Genomic DNA, 24,907 nt, shown 5'->3' with positions numbered 1-24,907 from the left:
AAACCTTGAGAGGAAAGAAAAAGCCATTCTCAATGAAAATCTAGGGGAGCCCCTTCCAAGGCATTGGAGATTATTCACTTTATTTTGGTTTGGAATGTAGTGCAGAAATGACTAAGCCTTCCCAAGAGGCCAAGGGCTGCTGGAAAGAAGAAAGAAAGGTATTTTGGTGACTTAAAACATAGAAGTCAATGGCAAAGCAACATGCTGAAGGGAAAAAGCAATTAAATGAAGCAAAATAAAACAGCAGAAAAGTGAGAGGAATGGTGGGGGAAGTACTGCAGAGAAATGCAGATGCTCACAGAAGCAAAGCATTAGTGGAAGGTGAGAGACTTTGCAGAGATCCTCGGTTCCTCCTCATTTTGGGCTTACAGAGTCTCTCTCTTACAATGTGAGAACTGATTAGATACACACAAAGGCTCAGCTCGGAGGCCCAAAGGATGGCATTCTTCAATACGCTTCCTGCTATTGGGATCATGCTCTGAACACGTCAGCTCCTCCATGACATACAGTTTTGGCATGAAAGATAGATTTAAGACTACTAGAGAGAAAGAGTTAGAAATGACTGTAGACTTTCTCTACGCCTTTTCATGCTTGATTAAGAAAGGGAAGGACGTTAGCCTTTATCATAATGTAGATTTGATTGACTTAGGCCCACATATCTGTGAGGGTCAGCCAAATTTAAATTGTAAACATGTTTTCAGAAAATCTGAATTCCGTAGCACAACTGATTTGAGCAATTGGAAACAAGATGTAGGACCCAACACAGGCACTAGTGGAATTACATCTTATGCAAAAAAGGCATCTCACCCCACAAGGAAAGTCTGAAAGAAGTGGAAGAGGAGACAGAAGGGGAGCATTGCATCCTCCAGCAGTTGGTGGTGACAACGTATGAAGATATGACTTTGGAAGAGCTGGAGGATCATGAAGACGAGTTTAATGAGAAGGATGAACGTGCTATTGAAATATACAGATGGCAGAGACTGGCTGAGTGGAAAGCAACTAAACTGAAGAATAAATTTGGAGAAATTTTGGAGATCTCAGGGAAGAACTATGTTCAAGAAGTTACCAAAGCCGGTGAGGGCTTGTGAGTCATCTTGCACCTTTACAAACAAGGAATTCCCCTCTGTGCCCCGATGACTCAGCACCTCAGTAGACTTGCCAGTAAGTTTCCTGATGTCAAATTTATCAAAGCCATTTCAACAAACTGCATGCCCAATTATCCTGAATGGAATCTGCCCGCGATATTTCTTTACCTACAAGGAGATATCAATCTCAGTTGATCGATCCTCTGGTGTTTGGCGGCATGAACCTAACAAGAGATGAGCTGGAGTGGAAACTGCCTGAATCTGGAACAATTAAGACGAACCTGGAGGAAAACCCTAAGAAGCTGGTTGAAGACGTGTTGCTGTCCTCAGCGCTGCGCTCTGTCCCCAGAAGGAGGGACAGTGATTCCAAGGGTGACTGAGGCTGCAGCTGCTATCACATGCTGAACTTTCTTGTGAGAAATTGTCTGAATTTTTTTAAAAAAGGAAGAAGCAAGAATGAATCCTTCTGGTTTTTAGTTTTATATAAATTATGTTTCAAATCTTTACGTTTTAGAAATAATCATTCCTCAAATTCTGTTAAATATTTTGGAACTCTTTTTATTTTTAACTATAGTATTTCCTCTAAAAAAATTAAAACCAGCTATTGGTATGGAAAAAAAAATTCTGAATTCCAGAGGATTAAAATATCTCTGTTTGGGAACATCTCCCCTGGCACACAGCTGAAGTAAGTGCCTGCAGATGGTCCCAGCCCTGTGGAGGGGAACTGTGTTGAGGTCTAGCATGCATTGTACTGGGCCCCTGTTGAAGCTGATGAGTCCCAATCTAGAATTTTGATTAGGAGGAGAGAGGTATGTTAGAAGCCAAGTCAGCTGCACAAAGGCTGACTGGGGGAAAACAACAACAACAACAACAACAACAACAACCTTCTGTATTGTTTTGTGCTTTTCCAGATTTTTCTGTTTAAAAATAGTGCCCATTAAGAGGGAGTGCTGATATCATTTCCATCCTTTCCAAAAGGGGACAGGAACTGGGAAGCTCTGAGGAAACTAGGTATGGTCCATATAGCAGATAGGACAGATTCAGCCAAAAGACAAGAAGCTCTTTGTTAAGCTGTGCCAGGAATGCTATCAGTTACTGTTTCCAGGGATGAATTTTAGGGGAGACCTAAGAATTAAATTGCACTCAAAGCACATGAAATGCAGTGAAATGCAGTTTCATATACTGTTTTTCTAAAACCTTAACTAGGATATTTATAATAAGGTTTTGGTTTCTTTCCAGACTTGAGAGAACATTCATTTGAAATTACATTTCTCAGGTCAATTTCGGCCGGCTGTTCTTTAGATAGCTCATGAACATTTTCTTTCTTCTTTCTTTTTTTTTGGTAGAGCGTAGTCCCTTGAACCCTTTTTGAACCTTATTGGTAGAGATTGTTTCTTTCCTCATTCCCTCATTATTTTCTCTTCTCTACTTTATTCTTGAGAATCTTTAGAGGTCGACCTGTAAGCCAAATCCTATTTCTCCAGACCTTTGCCTTCAACAAAACAAAACAAACAGATCGTCTTTCACTTTTCAGAATTTACAAGACTCTGTCAATGCTTTGACTAAGTCCAACCTTTGTGTAGAGTACATGAATCTCAGCAGCAGCAGTGCTGAGTTGGCCTCTTCCAGAAGGGAATTCACTGCATGGTTGTGGGCCACTGAGTTAAAGTGAGTTTCAGTTGTTACCCTTGCGTGGTTCCTGGTTCAAGCAAAGTAACAACTCAAATAATTGGAATCGAAAAAAAAAAAGGATTATTAAGTGCCTTCTCTTTAATGTGATTTTTATTCTTGTTTATTTGTTTCATATGAACTTTATGTGAACAAAGGGATCTTGGTAAGTACATGCACAGCCAAGCCAAACTTTAGCAGAATCCCCTAAGATAAGACAGAAACTATGGGAAAAGGTTTTCTTAATAGATATTTGTTCTGTCTATCATCTGAAACACTCATTTCTAACATTGCTCTTTAGTAGGGAAAAAAAGTCATTTTTATTTATATCTAAACTATTGAAGTAATTATATTTCTGATGGGAAAATTTTAAGTATATGAAATAAAGAGAATGATAGGAGGCTGAGTTGGAAAGAACACAACATCGAATTCAGTCCGCTCTTCTGGTGAATTAGTATTGTGCCCATGCTCATGAACTAGTGTATTTTCTGTTTTTAATTTCCTCAATTTTCAAACTGTAAAATAAAATATTATGGTGTCTATTTCCTGGGAACAGAAAACACATGTAAATGTTTGAGAAATTTGATATAGAGAAATTTGTTTTGAAGCTTGTCAAAAAGATACATGAAATCCAGCCCCAGTAAAATATTGTTCTTGCTTGCATCTGGTTTCTCATGATTTGATTACATTATTCTTTGTAACACACTCATGAATTATTTTATAACAAATACATAAATGGGAGGATTACTTGTATGCCATTATGCTAACAATACCTAGAATTTTGGTCATTGCACAGATATGACACTTAAAAATTAGTATACATGTGTAGACTTTGGTTTAAGTCTTTTATTAAAACAGGACTTTGAGCCTGTATTGTTATCAATTAATGATTGTTATCAATTAACATTTGAGGGTTCCTGAGGCAACAGTATGGATGGAAACGTGCAGCCCCTCACCTTCTCTTTCCTTCCCATCCCTGGCTCTTCGGGGCAGGACTCTCATGCAATCAAGCTGTATTAGTTTTCTGTAGCTGCTATAACAAATTAACCACAAATGTAGTCACCTGGAACAATGCCAGCTTATTATCTTGTGGTTCTGAAGATCAGAGTCTAAAATCAAGGTCCCATCAGGGCTGCATTCCTTCTGGATGCCTTATGGGGAGAATGTCTTCCCGTGGCAAAAGGCAAGGGAAGACATTTCCACAACCTCTAGGCTGCCCACATTCCTTAGCTCAGAGCCCCTGTATCTCATCACTCCAACCTCTTAATTCCATCACCACATCTCCTACTGCTGACTCTAATCCTCCTCCCTCTCTCTTGTAAGGATTCTTGTGATTACATTGGGCCTCTCCAGATCATCCAGGATAATCTTCCCATCCTGAGATTCCTAACTTAATCACATTGGTAAAGTCTCCTTACCATAGAAGGTAGCATATTCATAGGCCCTGGGGACTATGATGTGGATGTTTTTGGGAGGCCTATCTCCAGGCCCACATTGTTCCAGCTCCATCCTTTACCATCACTGCCCCTACACTAGAACTGTTTTGTCTGCCCTTGGGAGGACCTCCCCAGGCAAGGGCTTACACAGGCCCTAAAAGTGGCCCTGTTACCAGTAGAGGGTCTTGACTGCAATTTGTCCAGGTTCTTGGCATTTTGAACAAATAACAAAATACACAGCAAAGCAAGGAAAGAATGAAGCAGTGAAAGCAGAGATTTATTGAAAATGAAAGTATACTCCACGGGATGGGAGTGGGCGAGCAGTGGCTCAAGGACACTGGTTACAGGATCTTCTGGGATCCAGATACTCTCTAGAGGTTTTCCACTGGGCACCCAGCATATATCCCATGCAAATGAAGTAGTTGCCTCCTATCAGTCTGATTGGTTGCTTTCTGAAACCAATCAGAGACTGAAGTCACAAAATTATACTCCTATGCAAATGTCTGATTGGTTGTGGAAAGCAACCAATTAAAGGTTCTTTCAAGTTTCCATCTGCCATGCTGAAATGGGGGAGGTTTGAAAGAGAGTAGCCTTTGGTCCTTTTGTTACTTAAGTGTGAAAAGTTGGAGTTTTCCTTTTGATTTAGTCCTAGGAAGTCAGCGGCAATCAGCCTTAGGTTCCCGGGCTCCAGACCCTGTTCTCCTGCTTCAGCTCAGACCAACTGTACAGGGAATTCCAGGATCCCTGGTACATGGAGAGTTGTCAGGGTTTAGGAGAAGGTCAGAGGAAGCTCAGTGTGGGCACAGGACTCTCAGACTTTTTGATGCATGAAGAGGAGCATAGACAAAAAAAGGTGAAAGTGGGGCCCTCTAAGACTAGAGGCCCAGAGCAGGGGCCAGATGCTGGCATCTACAAGCAGTGTTTCTCCAGCAGCCAGGGAAGTGGCATGATTTGATGCCTGGAGGTGGACTGTGGGCAAATGGAGACTGTTGGACCCTTCTAAAGCAGGCAGTAGAAATACAGTGCCAAGAAAGCGGCCCAGTGTTGCTATATCCTAGCAAAACTAAAAATCTATTTTCATTTTGTTTTAAATAATATGCAAGCCCCCCAGTAAGTGCGGGGGGGACCAGATATGGCTCTCAGCCCTCCAATTTGCAACTGACCCCTGGTTCAAACGAGTAGCACAGCATACCTAGGCACAGACAACATTTTATTAAATGAGTGAACAATGAACTTCAATGTCAAATTCAGAGATGGTGCATTAATTAAATTACCCGAAGCTGAAAAATTCATCCCTAATTATGTCACATTGTTCAGTAGGCTCATCAGAGCTGTAGCAGGGAGATAATATGACAACTTTAAAATAAATATTAATAAAATGCCCACAATATGGCAATGCCTTCAGTTTGTATAAACCCTTTTCTATTATAAATTTCACAGACAGAAAGTTTACAAATTAAATCCCCTTGCCAGTGAAAATTCCAAAGTTAAAGTCCAAAGGAATTGAAGTCCAAAATTGAAAGCTCTTCTCCTGTGGAGTTAAAAACCCAAAGGAAATCGAAGTTCCATCACGAAGGTGAAGTCCAAAATTACTTCAGAAATTTCTAAGAAGTTGTTTCATCATCATTTAGTCATTTGACAATAATTTATGGAGCTTCTACTGTGCACCAGGCACTGTGCTAGGTCCTGGGGGTAGAGCGGTGAAAAAGATACAACCATGCCCTTGTGGAGTTGATATTTAAATCGGAAACAACACAAACAAGTAAAATATGTAGTATTTTAGGTAGCGATGATTGCTAAGGAGAAAAAACATAGGAAAATTCAAGGTAGGGGCAGTTTGAAATTTTAGGTAGAATGGCCAAGGTTAGTTCTATTGAAAAGGTGACTTTCGAGAAAAGGCCTGAAGGAAATGAAGGAGGTTATCTGGCAGAGACTTGGTGGCAGACCATGCCAGGACGAGGGGGTATCCAGGGCAAAGGCTGGTATTGGGTGTGGCCTGGTGTGCTTGAAGAACAGTGGAAGGCCAGAGTGGCTGGAGCAGAGAAAACAGAGATGGGGGATTGTAGAAGGTGGTGGTCAGAGGAGAAAAAGAAGCCAAAGCGTGGAGGGTTCTTAAAGATAAGAACTCTGGCATTCACTCTGAGAAGGATGGGAGTGCTTGGAAGATCTTGAGCAGAGGAGCGACATGCTCTGACTTGAAGTCAGACCTCTCTGGCTGCTGCATTGTGAAGAGGCTGAAGAAAGTAAGGACAGAACTAGAGACAGCAGTTAGGAGGCCATTGTAATACCCCTCGGAACGGCTGGTAGTGTTAAAATTTGGTGGTGGAAATGGTGGTAGTAGAGAAGAGGTCAGATTCTGGATCTGTTTTGATAGTATAACAGGATTTTCTCTTGTATCTGGGGTATAAAGCAACGAGAAGTTATGAACGCCACCATGGTTGTGGTTTAAACAACCAGAATGGAATTGCCGTTAAGAGAATGGGAATGACTGGGAAGGAAACAGAGTTTGAAGGAAAGATCAAGAATCTGGGGACATATGAAGTCCTAAGCATCTATTAGGCAAAAGTAGATGAGTAGGTATTTGAAGGTCTCTGGAGTTCAGGGGAGAGAGCTGGACTGGAGATATAAATTTGGTGATTGTCGGCATGTAGATTTTATTTAAAGCCTCAGGACTGGATGAGATTCCCTGGAAAGTGTGTGTGGATGGAAAAAAGAAGAGTTTCTAGACCGAAGCTCTGGGTGACTTCAACATAGAGATCAGGAAGATGAGGGGGAACCAGGCAAGGAAAATCATTTGGGAAGGTAGGAATTAGAAGTCATTTCATGGAGAAGGTACTGAACAACTGTGTCAAATGCTGCTGGGAGGTGGGAGAGTGAAGGCTGAGAATTGACCATTGTCTTTAACAACATGGAAGTTAATGGAGACTGGTATGAGTAGACTCAGCTAGACTGATGGATGCTCTGGTGCCTGGGGACAGCTGAGGCTCCTTCAACAGCTCTAGCCTGACTATCTTCTAGGAATGGATGTAGTTCTCTCAAGTACTGAAGCACTAGGAAATAAGAGTTGGACACAAAATCACCCAAGCAGATCACTTTTTAATACATCTGAAGAGTTGATAGTCAACCTAAGATTATTATAGAACCAGCCCCATCCACTTGAAATTTAAAATAAGACAGTCTGTGGCTCCTAAAAAATTATTTTAGGCCAAGGATAGTCCCCAAACCAAGTATTAATTAGGACCATAGCAGAAATACAACGACACTGAGTAAAGGAGGGTAGGTAGAGAAAAACCTTGATTTCAGTTGCACCAGGATCCAGTAAACCTACCGTACTGGAGAGCATGACTTGTGAATTCACACTTAATGGAAGAAATATCACACGCAGAAACATCACCACTGCGGCCACCCAGAGAGAGAGAGGAGAGAAAGAAAGAGAGAGAGAGAGGAGAAAGGAAACCCCAGCGGCTCTCTCCACGATATAAACCTCCTTAAAGCACAGGCTACGGCCATGCAAGTGTTCATGTTTCCTGCAGGCAGTTGACACCCCAAAGAGAAACAATGAGTGAGGAAGGGCTGAGGCTCCACATTCCTAGTTTCTATTCCCAAAGAACTGATGAGAGAAAACACTGCTTCTCCCCCAGGACAGTGAGGCAGGGAGAAGAGCGGCTAGGAATAGCCCTTCAGGTGTCCTCCTAAACAGAAACTCAGGGAAAAGATTTAACTTCTGTGCCTCAAACTCCAACAAACAGCAGGAAAGGGAATTCAAACCATTTTATTTGATTGGTTCTTTGGTATAAAATTGATTGGGAATAATGATAAATTGTCTTTGGCTACAATGAAATTAGAAATGTGAGTTTTCATCATTCAAAATCTCTTAGTCTGGATGTAGAATATTTATACACATAATCTTAGATGTGCATGTGTGCATGTCTGTCCATGATCAGGGAGAAAGTAGAACCACCTTACTTCTTGTTGACTCCTTGAACTGTCCCATCTGCTGATGAGAGCACTTATTATAATAAAAATATTCTAACCAATCTGTTATAAACTCAAATCTATTTTGAGTCCTTCATTTAAGACAGATAGAGGTTACAAGGACTCTTCGTCCTTCTAGAAAATTGGAACAATCCTATCAGGCCATAGAAAATATGGCTTTTCTTGTCAAGTGTTTATAAAGATGCTGTTTGTTGTTACCTTAAAATGCCTGTCTCACCTCTCTCTCTCAGAACTCTCTCCTTTACTCTGTCAGCATTTAAGATTCTACTCTTCCATGGAGCATCTGTAATTAATCCCACCAGCCCTCGTCAGCACTGGCGTTCCATCCCTGTCACATGCACTGTGGCTTTTGTAGGTCATGGTCCTGCTTTGTTGTTGGTTGTTGATAATCCTTGTATGTAGAGGAGACACATCTGCACACACTGTTAGCCTTGGAAAGAAACTGGAACTTACAACTCCACAGGTGACTTGAAGCGGAAAGTTTTATGTTCTCTGAGCCACTGATGGCAGTAAGTAGACTTGCTTTAAGCGTTTTATAGATTGATTGAGCTTAATTGAAATTATGTACAGCACATGGAAATGCTTTTGAACGTATATAATGCTATCTGATTACAAGGTGCTGTTCTGATTGTTGGTTAATGTAGTTCAGTTCTCCGTTCTGTTGCATGTTAGATTCATGTGGGGAGATTTAAAAAAAACACTAATTCCCAGGCTCCAACCCCCAGAGATTCTGAGTTACTGCTAAGGGATGCAAAGCGGGCATCAGTATTTTTTAAAAGCTCTCCTCCCTTAGTACTTAAACCACAACCCTGATTTCTCCTTTCTTGCCAAGTAAGTCTTCTCCCAATGTTCAACGACTCACTACTACATTTCATCCAGATTTTTGTCAAATGTCACTGCCTCAGACAGCCCTTCCTCCACCCCTCTGTCTGAAATAGCCCTTCCCACTCTCATCTGTCGCTCTCTAGCCTCTCAAAGTGCTTTTGTGTTTTTCAAAGCATTTAATGGTTACCTAATATGATATTAATATGTGGAATGATAAAGAATTGAATTCTATTCAATGCAGAAATGGAGGCCTGCCCTCCCAAGGAAGCATCTCTAAATTTCCAATCCCCTATTATTGTAAGAATACTAACCACAGAATGGAATGCCAGCTTAAATCCTCCTGGCTGGTGGGAGAAAGCAGAAGATGATGGAGGAAGCCTGGGTTAAAAACAAAAAAGTGAGAAACATGGTTTAAAGACGTTTCAAAAAGAAAGGGGAGGAAATAGAAGTGATACAGTCTTTCCAAAAATTGAAAGCAAAACTTTGGCAGAGTCCGAGTTGGCAAATGGAAAGAAACCTCATCCCTGCAGTTACAGAACCGATATCCAGACTGAGTGGGTAAATCTAGTTGGTCAAAGAAAGACCCCCAGGTTGATAAGAAAATAGTCACAGGTGAGATAGGCTCCGATCTTCCTCCATCCCACACCTTGCACCGTGAGAATGACTCCCAGATGAAAGGGAATGAGGAGGTGATGGAGTGAGGAGGTTTGGGAGCTGGGTGGGAGTTCTGAGGTGGTGAGCACACAGTGTGGAGAAAGAAATAGGCTCTGGGGTCAGCTTGCTTAGATTTGATTTCAGAACCACTGCTCAGGAGCTGTGAGGACTTACACACTTGACTTTTCTTCCTGGGTCTTCATGTCTGAAGACGACAGAAACTCCTGATTTATTTGGGTTGTTTTGAAGCTTAAATGAAATAATATGTAAAGGTTTGTAGCAGAGTACTTGGGAGACAGTAAGTGCTTAACAAATGCACGTTATTAATGTTGCTTTTAGTCCATGGCCATACGACCCTGAACATGCCCAATCTTGTCTGATCTCGGAAGCTAAGCGGGATTGGGCCTGGTTAGTATTTGGATGGGAGACTGTCTGGGAATACTGGGTGCCATAGGCTTAAAAAAAAAAAAACTGCCTTTTTAAAAGAGAGTAAACTGCCAGAGAAAGCTGGAAAAAATTTTCTTTAGTCACATAACACTCATCCTGGGAAGCCGAGGACAGGGCTTGTGACCTGACTTTGACTCTTCCCCAAACGCAGAAGGGATTTTCTGTTTGTCCTTGTTAGAGAAAACTAGTGTGCGATTAAATGATAAAATGACAGCAATCAAAGTCAGTGAGAAATATACACAGCTTTACTTGGGTATTTGTCATTTTTGAAAATTTTAATTAAAATTGAGTGTCTTTATTATGCTACAAGATATTAATCACTAATTAATATTTGCTTGTAATTCAAATAGTTTGCTTTTAGAAAAAAGCATAGCAAAGTGAAGCACATACTAAACATTTTCTAACTTTTGTCCAAGACTTTGAAAGATCAAGACTAAGGAGGCCTCATGTATCATAATTAAAACACCATTCATTTGGAAACAGCTCCTAAAAAAAGTGTTGTGCCTGTAGCCTCAAACTTGGTTAGGGGAAATTCTGTAAGTCCTAGAAAATATCACAGTTTCCATAAGGAGTTTATTATTGTATAGATTTACTTTACGTTAAAAACTGCGTTCCTGAAAAACTGCAACTAAAACAAATTTTATAATTTTATCCATTTCTTCATTAACATATATTGTAATATCTTTGGAAGTCCATCCTTTGTTTTGGATTGATTTTAAGTCACGATAACTTCGAATTCTTAGATGAATACCTGGTGGTATCACGGAAGGCAACAGTCTTGTTTACTATTTAAGGGCAGCCTGGTGATGAATCCTTTTGCAGATTTGTGGAATTCTTATTATTTTAAATGATAGTTGTATAATTGTGATAATAAGTGATTGCAAATTCTCTGAGGGCAAGGAAATGTATCTTCTAATTATGGCAGCACTGTACAGTGAAAAAAAAAATAGTACCTGGACATGGAGTGGAGACCTGGGAACACACGAAGCTAACTTACGTGGATGAGGCATCTACTTGAGGTGAACATTGATGTTCTCATCTTCCTTCCTATCTTACGAACACATAGGGTTTCAAATGGAGTCATATATATAAGGAATGCAACAAAATATGAGCAAACACAATAGAAACCTAAGGTTGTCTTTTATAGCAGGTGCTCAACACAGAGCTGTCTAATGATTCATTATCATCGGATATATTTGTTCTTCTAGATTGCAATTTTCATGTTTACTTTTCTTGAGGTAGGGCACTTGTATATTTTGGTGAGCTGTTTTGTTTTTGTTTTTTATCATGCATATGGGCCTAAAATATTTATTTTGGTTTGCTCAGACTATGCCTTCCAGGGTTTCATGAGGTCTTTGTTCCCTCTGCTCCTCCCACCTGTGTGTTCCACCCATGTTTTCAGCAGTTCTGTATATAGTGTGGTTTGACAGCTAGAGCCACAGTGGTCTCTCCCAATGTAAACTGAGAAACCCCACTGAGTCGGAGGGTGGCAAGAATTTAGTGGGCTGCACAGTCAACTTCCCCTCAGCCAGGGATCTCTCAGTTTCCTGTCCACTCAGCCCCACAACAACCCAAATCAAGAGGAAAAAGTTGCCCATATTAGTTTTCTTTTGCTGATATAATAAATGACTACAAACTTAATGACTTAAAGTAACACAGATTTGCTATCTTACAATTTGGGATGTCAGAAGTCTGAACGGAGACTCCCTGAGCCGAAGCCAATGTATAGACAGGGCCAGTTCCCTCTGTGGACTCCAGGGGAGAATCCTTTCCTTGGTTTTCCAGTACTAGAGGAGTGATGAGTTTTTAAATGTATTACCTTGGCTTTTAAATATAATTTATTTTACCATAAGCTTATATAATTTAATTCTAAATCATGACTGTGTTTAACAACCAGCTTACAAAATTTCTAAAAATTTAACAGTCAGCCTCCAGGGTCAGTACAAGCAGTTATAACTCACCACTCCCTCCATATTTCTGAACAATCTCCATATACTGCTGTTTCTTGATTTTTCAATTTTAACACAATCTCCTTATAATGGAAGATGATGATTTAGCTCCTCTCATTCCCCTATTCCCCAGCTCTCCCTCAATTCTCCAGTGCATACCTTCTCTTCCAGCTTCCCAATACAATACTATGACAATTATGAGTTAAAACAGTATTCACTGTTTATGTCATTATGGTCGCCTCATTATAGCCAACATATAAGCCACATGGATACATGTGATGATTACATTTCCTTTCTTGTACAACTTTTTAAATTCTCCTGGACTTAACTGCTAATGGCCACAGCTCCAGGAGAGCAGACCAATTTTCTCAGTAAGGGTCAACATTTCTGGTGCTTTAGTGGTTTCTTCTTCATGTGTTTTTTGGAGCTGTCTTTATGGGAGCTCTCTGCTCTTCTGTTTCAATCAGGAGTTATTATTCTCTAAACCTTACTACGTACTGTTGTTTCAAGAATCCACTTCATCATCTTGGGAGGAGTCCCCTGTTTCTTATATTGGATGTCCTCCATGGCCTTCATATCCTCGTCTTTCCAAGTTTTCATCCTTGTTTTTATAGAACCCAACCTCCGGTAATTTCCTGAGACAGCAGCTTAACAAAGGCTGCATTGGAGGTAAGTTTCAATACTTGCATGTATGAAAATATATGTGTTAAGTTTTTGATTTCAAGGTTAGCTTGGAATATAATTCATCACTGGACATGATTTCTTCTTAACATTTTGAAGACAATGTTCCACAGTCTTCTTAAGTACAATGCTGGTTTTGAAAAGTTCAAAAATGCGATTCTGATTTCTAAGTCTTAAAAAAAAATAACCTATCATGTATCTCTAGAAAGTTTTGAATCTTCTCTTTATCCCTGACATTCTAAAAATTTGACAATGATATGCCCTATTTGAGTCTTTTTAAAAATGTATTGTACCAGGCCTTTGGGTACATGGGCACATTCAATCTGGAAGCTCATGCTCTTCATTTTGGGAAATGTTCTTATATTACTGTTTTGGGAACATACTGATACTTTCTCTTTCAGAATTTCTATTGTCCATAACAGAACAAGGATATCTTGGTTTAATGCACTATTCTTCTTATCCTTTCTCTCTATCCTTCTTCCTCACACTTCTTTTCTTTCTTTTTATACTATGTATAGGAAGATTTCTTAAATTGCATCTCCAAAATTGTTTATGAAACTTAAAATATTTCTGATCGCATGCTTTTAGCTTCTAGGATCTCTTTGTTAATTTGCTAAGGGGTCCTTATCTAGCCTCCTATTATTGATAATGGATATAGTATCTTATGCCTTTCTGAGGCTATTAATGATCATCGTATTAGTCAGAGAACAGAACTAATAGGATAAATGAAGGACAGAACTAATAGGATAAATGTATATATGATGGGGAGTTTATTAAGCAGTGTTGACTCACATGATCACAAAGTGAAGTCCCACAATAGGCTGTCTGCAAGCTGAGGAGCAAGGAAGCCTGTCCAAGTCCCAAAACCTCAAAAGGTAGTGCAGCCTTCAGTCTGTGGCTGAAGGCCTAGATCCCCTAGCAGACTCACTGGTGTAAGTCTAAGAGTCTAAAAGCTGAACAACTTGAAGTCTGATGTTCGAGGGCAGGAAGCATCCAGCACGGGAGAAAGATGGAGGCCAGAAAACTCAGCAAGCCTATTCCTTCCAACTTCTGCCTGCTTTATTCCAGCCATGCTGGCAGCTGATTAGATGGTACCCACCCAGATTGAGGATGGATCTGCCTCTCCCAGTCCACTGACTCAAATGCTAATCTCCTTTGGGAAGACCTTCACAGACATACTCAGAAATGATACTTTGCATCCTTCAATCCAATCAAGTTGACACTCAATATTAACCATCACAATTGTCAAATTTTTTCTGCTTTCAACATTTTTTGTTTCTTCCAAGTTCATTTTTTCTCTTGTTTTGTTGCATGTCTTTCATTAGAGATTGTTCTCAAATGTCTGATCCTTCTGTTTTCCATTCACAATTAAGTGTCATATACTCACAAGCTCATTGGAAACTCTGTGTGCAGGAATGGAGCTCCTTGGGATTCTCTGTGGGGCTGTCATTCAGACACTTGTTCATTTTGTTGAGGAACCCATAAATATCTGTACTGTAGACTTTTCCCTAGGGCTAGTCTATTTCTTCAAAGAGAAATCCTCCAATGTTTTGCCAGGCTGCTGACATTCTAGATGCTGAGTACAGGATGGAATCTGTGAATCCCATTTTTAACCTCTGGTCTTACTCCCACTCTCTGCTGTGCCTTTCCTTCAGAACTTCTCTGGTTCAGCCTCTTGTGAGTAAACCTCCAGTATCAGGCTGGGATAAGGGAGGAAGTAGCCTAGCTGTGGGGTAGAGAAGAGTATGTTGGAACAGAAATGCTTTCTAACTACCTTTTTATCACCCTTCTTGTTTTCAGTTCCACCCCTCACTTTTATTTTCAGAGGCATCACTTTTATTTTCCTGGGATTTTTCTGGCTTCCGAAGGGCAAATCATTGACTTCAATCTCTGCAGGTAGTAATTTCAGTTTTTCTCCACTCTGTAAATCCAACCACGTGTGAAACTGCTTTCCATTTTCTGAAATTTTTTTGCTATCTCTCTTCTGATGTTATGTCTTCTGCATCCTCTTCGACATGTGGATTTAAATTATATTCCTTTAATGTCATTTTTATTAGAGTTTTGTCTGGGAAACAATACCAGTAGGTATATTCAATTTGCCATTTTTAACATGAAGTTTGTATATTTGGTGGTAAGGGTTTTGTTGTTTTAGCAAATTGCTCTCCAAAAAGATTGAATCAATGTCTATCCCGTTGATAATGCCAGTGCTCATTACGCTGCGTCCTTGCTGACACTAGGTGTTGTAAGTATATATTTGTATCTTTGCTAATTTGTCAGGAAAATTTTACATCTCATTGCTATGGTGAACTAGGGCTAGTGGGTTTTCTGGGATGTGGAATATTCGGTGCTAAATCTGAGAAAGTCTTGTGCAAACCAAAACAGATTGCTCACCTTACTAATTGCTTTAATTAACTTATCATAATTTCCTCAAAACTCTCTGAAGTTGAATTAATTCTTGATACTGAAAGAAGAAAGAATTCTCTATCTTGTTCTCCGTCTTTTGCTTCCATTCACTTGATATTTCCCCGTTTCAACAGTCACCAGACTTTGACTTGCTGTCCTCTTCTGCATGCAAATCTCTGCCTTTTTTCCCTCTGGAGATAGCAGAGCAAATCAGAAGTGCTGTCTGGAGGTGTACTAGCAGGATCAATGGTATTAGCAAAGAAGTCTGAAGCCACTATTATTTATTTGGGCCTGATGCTTGAAGACTAAACTCAGTGAAAAGTCAGAGTTCTGGAGGAGAGAGAAGTCAGAACGCCTTTGAGTGAGTAGATATGTGCATCTGTGTCTTCTTGGCTGTGTCAGTGTTAGACTGTGTTTGGGATGGGAGCCATGTTGGAAATTCATGCCAAAGAGAAACTGAGAAGTTGTGCTCCCAAATAGGTTTTATCGAAACTATCCCAATCGAAAGAACTGTGAATCTAAAAGGAGACAGAGTTAGAGGAGGAAGATGGACAGTGTTATATACTCAGTGAAAGTTAAAATTTGAAGCAAATCTTAACATCCTATTATTTATTCACTATGTTGCTATGATACAACCTTCTGGTAGCAATGCTTGGTTCATAATCAATTTTGGAATGATCTTCATTTATTTACTCAGGGGACACTTGGGATTAGAGGGGAAAGAGCTCACAGCACGGTGGGGAGGAGAGTCACATTTATAATATACCAGAGGTATTAGTGAAGGGCTGTGAGTGTATGTACACTGGAAGGAATAGTTTACCTGAGGAGTGGGGAGAGGGTCAAAGTAGATAAGGCTCTGTTGAAGGTGGGCGTCTAAATGGCTCCTAATGGAAATGAAGCAATTTGCCAGGAGCGGAAGGAGCCAGGACATCATAAGGAACCTGTATGTGTTGTGACATGGCACTGTGAATAACTATGATGTGTTTGGGGATTGGGTCTGGCTTTGTGGAGAGCAGCAAGCTATGGGGCTGGGTAAGTAGGATGAGCCAGGATTCCAGGGGCTCCTTTATACCTTGTTAGGGAGTAGGATTTTCTACCACAGAGGATATTTTATTGGCTCATTAATTATACTATAAGATTCCATATTTATATAAATAAGTTCTGATATTTTAGTTTACTTAGACTAGCAGTTTTCTTTCTTTCTTTTTTTTTTTATTAATAGCAGCACCATTTCTTCAAATAAAATCTTAACACATAAGCTCATGTAGAAACATGTAAGATCAGGCTGGGTCTGGGGGCTCACACCTGTAGTCTTTGCACTTTGGGAGGCCAAGGTCAGCAGATGGCTTGAGGCCAGGAGTTTGAGGCCAGCCTGGGCAACATAGAGAAACCTCATCTTAACAAAAAATATAAAAGTTAGCCAGGCATGGTAGCATGCGCCTGTGGTCCAAGCCACTCTGGGGCTGAAGTGGGAGAATTATGTGAGCCTGGGAAGTGGAGGTTGCAGTGAGTCAAGATTGTACCATTGCACTCCAGCCTGGGTGACAGAGCGAGACCTTGTCTTAAAAAAGATCAAACCAAACAAAAACAAAACAAGAAACAAGTAAGATCAGAGCTGCTATAGTTGATGCAGGGTTGGGGCTTAGATCCCATCCTTCACCTTTTCCTATTCCAAGGCTGCCTCCAGGGAACGCTTGGTGTCCCGTGGAGGTGAGTCTGAAACCCACTGACAGCCTGAGATTAAACCCTGAGGGTGTCACAGCAAGAAGTATCAGTGTTCATGAAGATATCTACATTTGATCATATCTGGACTTCAAAAAAAGGAAGGGAAAATGATTATGAAGACCTTAAAATTAGAAGCAAATAACATGACATCAACAGTAGAATAGGTTTGTTAAGAGCTTTGAGCTTCTAAGATACCACTGTCTTTTATTTCTGTCTTTCTGGTCCCTCATTGTTGGTTCTGGGGATCATCCCTACTCCCTCTGATTTATTGCTGATGTTTCATGTTTTCTCTACACCCATAATGTCATTCTCCACCTACGTACTTGTACTCTTACCTTCCATCTGAGACCCTGATGTATCTCTATCAAGATGTGCGATGATCATTGCAAACCCTCTTATTATCATTCCCTCTAAACTTGAGATTCAATTTCTTGAGTATATCCATGTCTCTAAATGTAGCCATTTCTATCAGGACTGACTGTATTATGCTGCTCTAACAAACAGCCCCCCAAATCTCAGTGGCTTATTGCAACTAAAGTTTATTTCTCACTCACATGAAATCCTCTGTGGGTACAAATGGCTCTCTGGAGTTGCTCATTCAGATGTACACTCAGCATTCTAGGTGCCTCTCCATCTTATGATGATTCACTTCCAGGAAAAGGTAAGACTGAGGGATCTCACAACAGCAATCAAGTGTTCTGGTCTGGAAGTGACGAATATCGCTTCTGCTCACAACTCATTGGCTAGAGCTAGTCACAGAGTCCTACCCAACAGCAAGGGGGATGGGGTAATTATCCTCCTAAGTGCCTAGAAGAGAAGAGGTCTACTCCCTCTCCATCACTTGCAACTACTCTTCTTCCTGTTAGGGATGCTGGTTCCATCTGACTACCTGACACTTGCTCATTCCTCATGCTCTGAGCATTGTTTCCATGACATTGTTTCTCTGACTCCTATTTTTCCTTCCTCCCTTCCTCCTCCTCCCCAGCAACCTCATCAGGAGGCTCTGACCCATGTGTCCAAGCACGGTGCTCACTTCTAACCCAACCCTGCCATCGCTGGTGTATTTGTGTGGGCATACCAGTCTTTTCCAGTTGGACCAGCACAGTGGCTGTATTATTGATCACAGTATCCCCAGTACCTAGTAGTGCATGCTACGTTTAGGTACTCATTGAGGTTTACTGGGTAAGGTGAATGGATAAATGTTGCAAATTCCTAAATATGTGATTCAGATGCCCAGTCTTACTCTGTTACTTTATGAAAAAATTTTTTTAAAATTATATGATGTTATATCAAAATATGTTATTATACTTTAGGGTAATTGGTGTGCTACCTGACTTTAAGCATAAGTCCCATTTTTTTATGAGAGTCTAGAAAAACTATATGTTTATTCAGCAGCAAAATAAAGTTTGAAACTTAAATAAACTATTGATCAATTTCTGGTCTTATGCTAGAAGGAATGAAGCATCAAGAAAAAGAAAAGACTTGCTGTCAAGACCAGGAAAATTTGACAATAGTGTAGTAGAATACGAGAAATGAGGGGAAAGTGGAAAGGCAGCAAGTGGGAGAGAAAAAGTCTATGGACAGAAGAAAGTGAATGTAGTAGCTTTCTGACCCATGCACTTCAGGAATGCAGTTCACCCCCAAAATGCTGCTTAGGTTGCAAGTAACCAAATTGAAACCAGATTGAAAGTAGAGTGAGACAGTTGTCATCATGAGAATCATGTGATCTGTTTAAAGGCGGCTACTTGTATACAGGGACCAACACTCCTCTCTAGGGCAGCAGCTGGTGCACACTTCAAGCGCAGACCCTAAGAGCTACCCTAGGCAGCGCCTGCTACCAATAGTGCAACGACTCAGAGAGATCTCATTGGCACAAGGGGGAATACTCTCTCCTTTATGAGTAAAGAGCAAGTAGAACTAAAGATTTCACATTTTAAGCGTGCTTTATATTCCTCCTCTTACGGGGCTCAAGCCAGCTTTTGTGCCAAAGCAGATGTTATATCTGACATAGAGTCCTCGAAGCAGCAGTTGTTCCTGAAAGTTCCTCTTTGAGTCTTTGTGCCTCATGCAGTGGCTTACAGGTCAACCAGCCTTCTCCCCTGACTTTTGATGTGTAAGAGCTTGAGTTTCAAATGGGTTTGGTTTTCTTAATGTCTCCCTAGGTTGGTGGAAAGGAGATTACATGGAAATGAGGGGAGCAGGGTCCCCTGGGGATGTTTAAACAGATGGAAGTCAATTGTCTCTTGAGAAGAGAAGAGGCCATTGAGTTTTCATTCCTCCATCTGCTCCTTTTCTGTCAGCAAAGAACAAGCACCATTCTCCAGCAATTGCTTTCCACTGAGCTCCCCCTCCCTGGCCCCCTGTAAAAACCTAGGGTTCAGCTTAGTTCACTCAAATTAGAGTGATTAATTCAAAAATTAAATAGTCATTTGTTTCTTCTTATGCATAGGGGGAACCATTTTCTTTCCCTCTTTCAAAATTTCCCAGATCTTGTGAAGGGATATTAACACCAGAAAGAAATACATTTTAATAAGCTTAAATCTCATTTCTACATAAAACCATCAGGTTTTAGTACTGGGATGTTTTGATCCCTCTATCTTTTAGGCTTGCCACCAAAATTGCCATGAAGCGTTTTCACTTCTTCTCATTTATTTTTATGGGATCTTTTATTCCCAAATGCCTTTCCATCCCAGCCAAAGGGAGAAATGTTAATATATCTGCCATCCAGGAGGTTCCAAAGCTGGCCTGGTCAGGTTTTCTGTTTTCTTGTTTATTTATTTATTTTTAGAACTTTTGTTTTAAACACTTATTTACCATGTAACTAATGCCTGATAGTACTGAAAGCACTTTCTGGATTTTACTTTATTTAATGCTCATCAAACCCTGTGAGGTGGGTACTGATATTATCTTTATTTTACAGATGAGGACACTGAAGCAAAGAGAAGTGAAATGAAAGTTAGTGAGTGGGACCAGGGTTTGGACATGGGCAGTCTGGTTCTAAAATGTGTGCTTTTAACCACTATGTAATGCTGCCTCACAACTTATCTCACAAATCAGTATTCTGGATCAGTGGATGTTGACTGGCCTGCAAATGTATTTTGTATGGCCCATACACAATTCAGAAGTTAAAAATATTTACATGGAAATCTGCATTTCCTAACTTCTTTTGAAAATGGGAATACCCAACATCATTAGGCTTGTATTTCCAATACGGCAACGGCAGCGGAGCAACAGTCATCTGTTTGGATGAGGCACCCGCTCTCCAATTTGCACAGTCCCCACCAGTGCAGACCATAGTAGCTACTTAATTTCCTGCCTGCCTCAGAGAAGCTTCTGAGCTTGTGACCTCTATTCTAGCTGCTGTATGTATGACACTGCCCCGGTACAGCAAGGGCCTCCTGCAAAATGCATTTATTAGTCTTCAATACTCATTTTTCCTTGTAACTAGATTTCTGGTAAGTTATGTCTCATGGTGGATCTGCCCCAAAGATAGAGACAGAATGGAAGCAAGTCACTCGCCCTGACCTCCATTGTTCTGGAGAAGGTTCCAACCACGTGGTTGATGTCAGCTGGTTTGCCAGAGCCAGAGGTGGGTTGCAGGACAGATACACCTGCATCTAGTAGTGAAAGGCAAGATTCAAAGGCCAAGACCAGCCTGAGGTCTGAGGGACCAAGGGCATCACAGAGGCCAGAAGTTCAAAGGTGGACATAAAAGGCATTAGGAGCGTAAGGAATTGAAAAAAAAAAAAAAAACATAGTACAGTGTATCAGAGGAAGAGCTCCAGGCTGGGAAATATAACTCCCTCGAGAAAGTCACCGCCTACCTGCTGAATTCACATTCCCTTACCCATGTGTCTCACTCCATTCAAGTTGCCAAAACAAAATCCCTTAGACTGGGTAATATACAGATGATAGAAATGGATAATTGAAAATTATTGCTCATGGTTCTGGAGGCTGGGAAGTTCAAGTTCAAGATGCCAGAAGATTCAGTGAGGTGGCCTGAATGGGCCTGTTCCTCATTCTTATTGCATCCTTACATGGTGGAAGGGGTGAATTAGCCTCATATGGTAGAAGGGACAGGAATGTGCCCTTCACCCTGTTTATTATTATTATTATTATTATTGAGATAGAGTCTCACTCCGTTGCCCATGCTAGAGTGTAGTGGCACAATCTCGGCTCACTGCAACCTCCGCCTCCCAGGTTCAAGTATCTTAGCCTCCCAAGTAGCTGGGACTATGGGTGCCTTCCACCACACCTGGCTAATTTTTGTATTTTTAGTAGAGACAGGGTTTCATCTTGTTGGTCAGGCTGGTCTTGAACTCCTGACCTGAGGTGATCCACCTGCCTCAACCTCCCAAAGTGCTGGGATTACAGGCGTGAGCCACCACGTCCAGCCCTTCACCCTGTTTTATAAGGGCACTAATCCCATTCATGAAAGCAGAGCCCTTATGACTTAATCACTTCTCAAAAAGGCCCCACCTCTTAATATCACTATAAGGGAAATTGAGGTTTATCATAAATTTTGGAAGAACATATTGAGACCATAGTACTGTACAATAAAATCAGTATCCCACTTCATGGAGTTGTTGTAAAGATTAAATGAGATAATCTACTCTAAGTACTTAGCATGTGCCTGGTGTGATCAGTGCTAACCCAAAGGATCCAGGAGGTCTTGAGTGGCTGCTGAGAATACTAACGGGTGTTTGCAGTTTGCCTGTGTCCAGAGGCAGGCCACATATTTGATTATTCATAACCTTAACATTGTGTTGCCATCATTTATTTTAATTTTTAGTATATTTATTTATATTTAGTTTGTTTTTATTTTCAAAAGTGAATACGATAGACAAGAGAGCTAGGGTAGATGAGAGAGCTGTGGGTGACAGTGCTAAGTGCTTTTATCACACTTACTATTTGTATTTTTTTTTAGTTTAATGAGGATGCCATACACTTTCCTCTCTCTTTAAATCTAGAAATATTGTATGAACAATGATTTTGTCAGATACTTGCAGCTTTAGGTGAGCTAAGATTTTGCATTTTGTTATTTCTTCACCTCCTTTCTCCCTCATTCCCTTTCTTCCTTACAGAAATGTATAGATTTATCTTATTTCTCAAAATCTAAGCTAAAGAACATTAATCTCATAACATTCTCCAGGAATAACAGGTTTTTGTGATCAAATGAATTTGGGAACTGCTTTATATTTTACCTCTGCTTTGAGATTGACTATACATGTTGAAACATTTATCAGGCTTTGAGTTGCCTCAAAGTGAAACAAAAACAAAAGCAAAAAAACACAGAACTTTTAGTCCAGTATTGTCTCAAACGCATTTGGCCATGAAACTTTTCCTTTCCTGAGTAAACCCTATTAACACCCTGCTGGATCCAACTGGACATCTGTTGATCTGGGTCTTCTCATTAAATGACTTTCTAACCTTGGAACTGGACTGATGATTGTTACCGCTGCTTTAAAAGTAGTAACACTAATTGTTACTTTAAAAGCAGCAGTAACAACCATCAGTCCACTTCCAAGGTTAGAAAGTCCACTTCAATTTCCACCTTTTCCTCCTCTTCTCCCCATAAGTTTTATACTTATAGATTTAGCTTCCTCCCAAAGATCTAACTTAAAAAAAATCAGAAGAGCATATCTTCTACCCTCTACTTCATATGTACTGTATTTGAAAGCATAATAATACGTCATGAGAAAGTAAACATACAACAAACATAAAAGTTGTTCCAAGTCTTTCAAAATGGTATTATGTCTTCTACCTTATTATGGCTCAAGATACAGTAACTTCGTGGGATTTTGTCATTGTTTCTGTTTTGTTTCGTCAAAACATCCAAGAGCCCCCAACAGCCTATAGATTTGCAGTTCCTTTTCTTTCCTGGGTAGACTTGCATTCAAGGAAAACATTAACCTAACACAAATTCTTCTTTAAAATAAGTGTGTAGTGATTTTTTTTCCCCTGAAAGGCTCTGCACATGCTTGTTCTCGTTCTCTCTCATCATTTACTTACAGAAAATAAAACCTGTTAAGAAGCAATTTGTTCTATGTTAGGGTCATTTATACAGCAGGTGAGCAGAAGATGGCTAATGACATGAGGAGACACCAGCCATCTCCTAGTGTCTTGGAAGTGCCTTGACACAGGAGTCACCTGGGTTCTGTTTCATCTAAGAAGTGCTTCAGGATATTAGAGAGTTGAGGGAGACAGTCCCAGATCAAGCGAGAATTTTCCTTTGCAGGGTAGGGACAGATGCCCGGGCCTGTGACACTCCTTTGGCTCTTTCAGAAGACCGTGGCCTCTTCAGCGACATGGACTCCAAGGCACAGTAACTGATCTTTCTGGATAACACCCTGCAGAGCTGGACTTGGGTACATGCTCAGTCCAGAGGCCTCTTCAGATGTGACAAGGGAATGGCTAATCAGATGTGGAAAGTACCTTGAATGAATAGTTTCTGGAAAAAAACAAAAAAACAAAAAGAAACCCCTTACATTGGTTTTATTGAATACAGAAGAACTTCCTGAGTTCTGTGAACGGCGGGGGAAGCACAGCAAGCCCGTCTTCAGTGTGAATGCACTGTCTTCCCTTGCTCAGAGCCTGGGCCTTTTTTGTCGCTCTTCCTTTCAAATTCAATGCCCGTCATGGCAGTAGAGATAAAAGAAGTTAGCGCTGGCTTGTCTCTGCTTGCTTATAATTCTGTTCAGGGCAGATTTATGAAATGAATGATTCTTTCCATCACAGTTGGCTAATTTTAGAAAGATTAGAATGCAGGAGACTTCCGTTCCTATGCTAATACAGCCAGGCAAGTTACTACCATCATGAAGCTGTGTTAACTGAATTTTGCTTCTGTGTCTTTCTGGTTTCCCATCTGAAAAATGGGCAGGGAAATGAAGACCTTTTACAGAGTGACATTAGGAATAATGGACAAAAATTGATTATAGAGTACTTTACAAATTAACAGCTCCATATTTATGCTGTGACTCACCATGTATTTTTTTGTCTTATAAAAAACCAAGGTGGTCACAAATTCCTAGTGCTTTTTAAATCAGACACCACATTCTTTTTTTTCTTCAACTTTTAAGTTCAGGGGTACACGTGCAGATGTGCAGGTTTGTTACATAGGTAAACATGTGCCATGGTGGTTTGCTGCACAGATCATCCAGTCACCTAGGTATTAAACCCAGCACCCATTAGCTATTCTTCCTGTTGCTCTCCCTCCCCCCACCACAGGCCCCAGTGTGTGTTATGCCCCCAACAACGTGTCTGTGTGTTCTTATTGTTCAGCTCCCATTTATAAGTGGGAACATGCAGTGTTTGGTTTTCTGTTTCTGTGTTAGTTTGCTGAGGAAAATGACTTCCAACTCTATCCATGTCCCTACAAAGGACATGATCTTTTTCCTTTTTATGGCTGCATAGTATTCCATGGTGTTTATGTACTACATTTTCTTTATCCAGCCTATCACTGATGGGCATTTGGGTTGATTCCATGTCTTTGCTATTGTGAATAGTGCTGCAATGAACACACATGTGCATGTATCTTTATAAAAGAATTATTTATATTCCTTTGGGCATATACCCAGTAATAGGATTTCTGGGTCAAACAGGTACCAAATTCTATTTGTCTTAAAATTCTTAGAAGCAATGTTGTAGAACAACATATTCCAAGCTGGATTCTACCTTTCACTTTTCTTTATTACTATCAGATACATGCAAAAAATTGAAGTTAATATTATAAATCTTACCCTTTAAAGAGAAAACAGAAAAGGGACTGAGTTAGAGAAACTTTAACTTTCAAGAGCAGAAACCAAATCAAACATTAAAAATCTTAGGACCATTTCAATGTGACTCTCCATATAAAACCCGTAGATTCTGGGAATCATGACCTCTTTTGTAAATATGATTTCCCTAAAATTAGTATCAAACATTTTTAGGTCTGGAAAGCATCTTGGAAATGGAGCTGCTGAGAGGTTTAACAGCTTTTTGCTGCGTCTGTTTGAGAGTTAATAGCTTAGAAAACCTAGAACTCAGATCTCCTAAATCT

At 40.3% G+C, this 24,907-nt stretch overlaps 1 protein-coding gene and 2 pseudogenes across 1 annotated transcript in view; all 3 read left to right on the top strand.

The window, feature by feature from the left end:
- The window catches only part of NCALD (neurocalcin delta), a 248,214-nt gene that overhangs the window by 39,230 nt on the left and 184,077 nt on the right, over window positions 1-24,907 (top strand). The gene's annotated exons all lie outside the window — the stretch shown is intronic.
- LOC105719640 (phosducin-like protein 3) lies at window positions 108-1,465 on the top strand (annotated as a pseudogene).
- LOC135278224 (5S ribosomal RNA) lies at window positions 10,003-10,121 on the top strand (annotated as a pseudogene).

The sequence above is a fragment of the Aotus nancymaae genome, unplaced genomic scaffold (assembly GCF_030222135.1).
Source record: "Aotus nancymaae isolate 86718 unplaced genomic scaffold, 86718_ANA_hifiasm-v0.15.2.pri h1tg000036l, whole genome shotgun sequence".
Taxonomy (NCBI): domain Eukaryota; kingdom Metazoa; phylum Chordata; class Mammalia; order Primates; family Aotidae; genus Aotus; species Aotus nancymaae.
The sequence above is the reverse complement of the archived record's forward strand: the minus strand, read 5'-3'. Positions and strand labels throughout refer to the sequence as shown.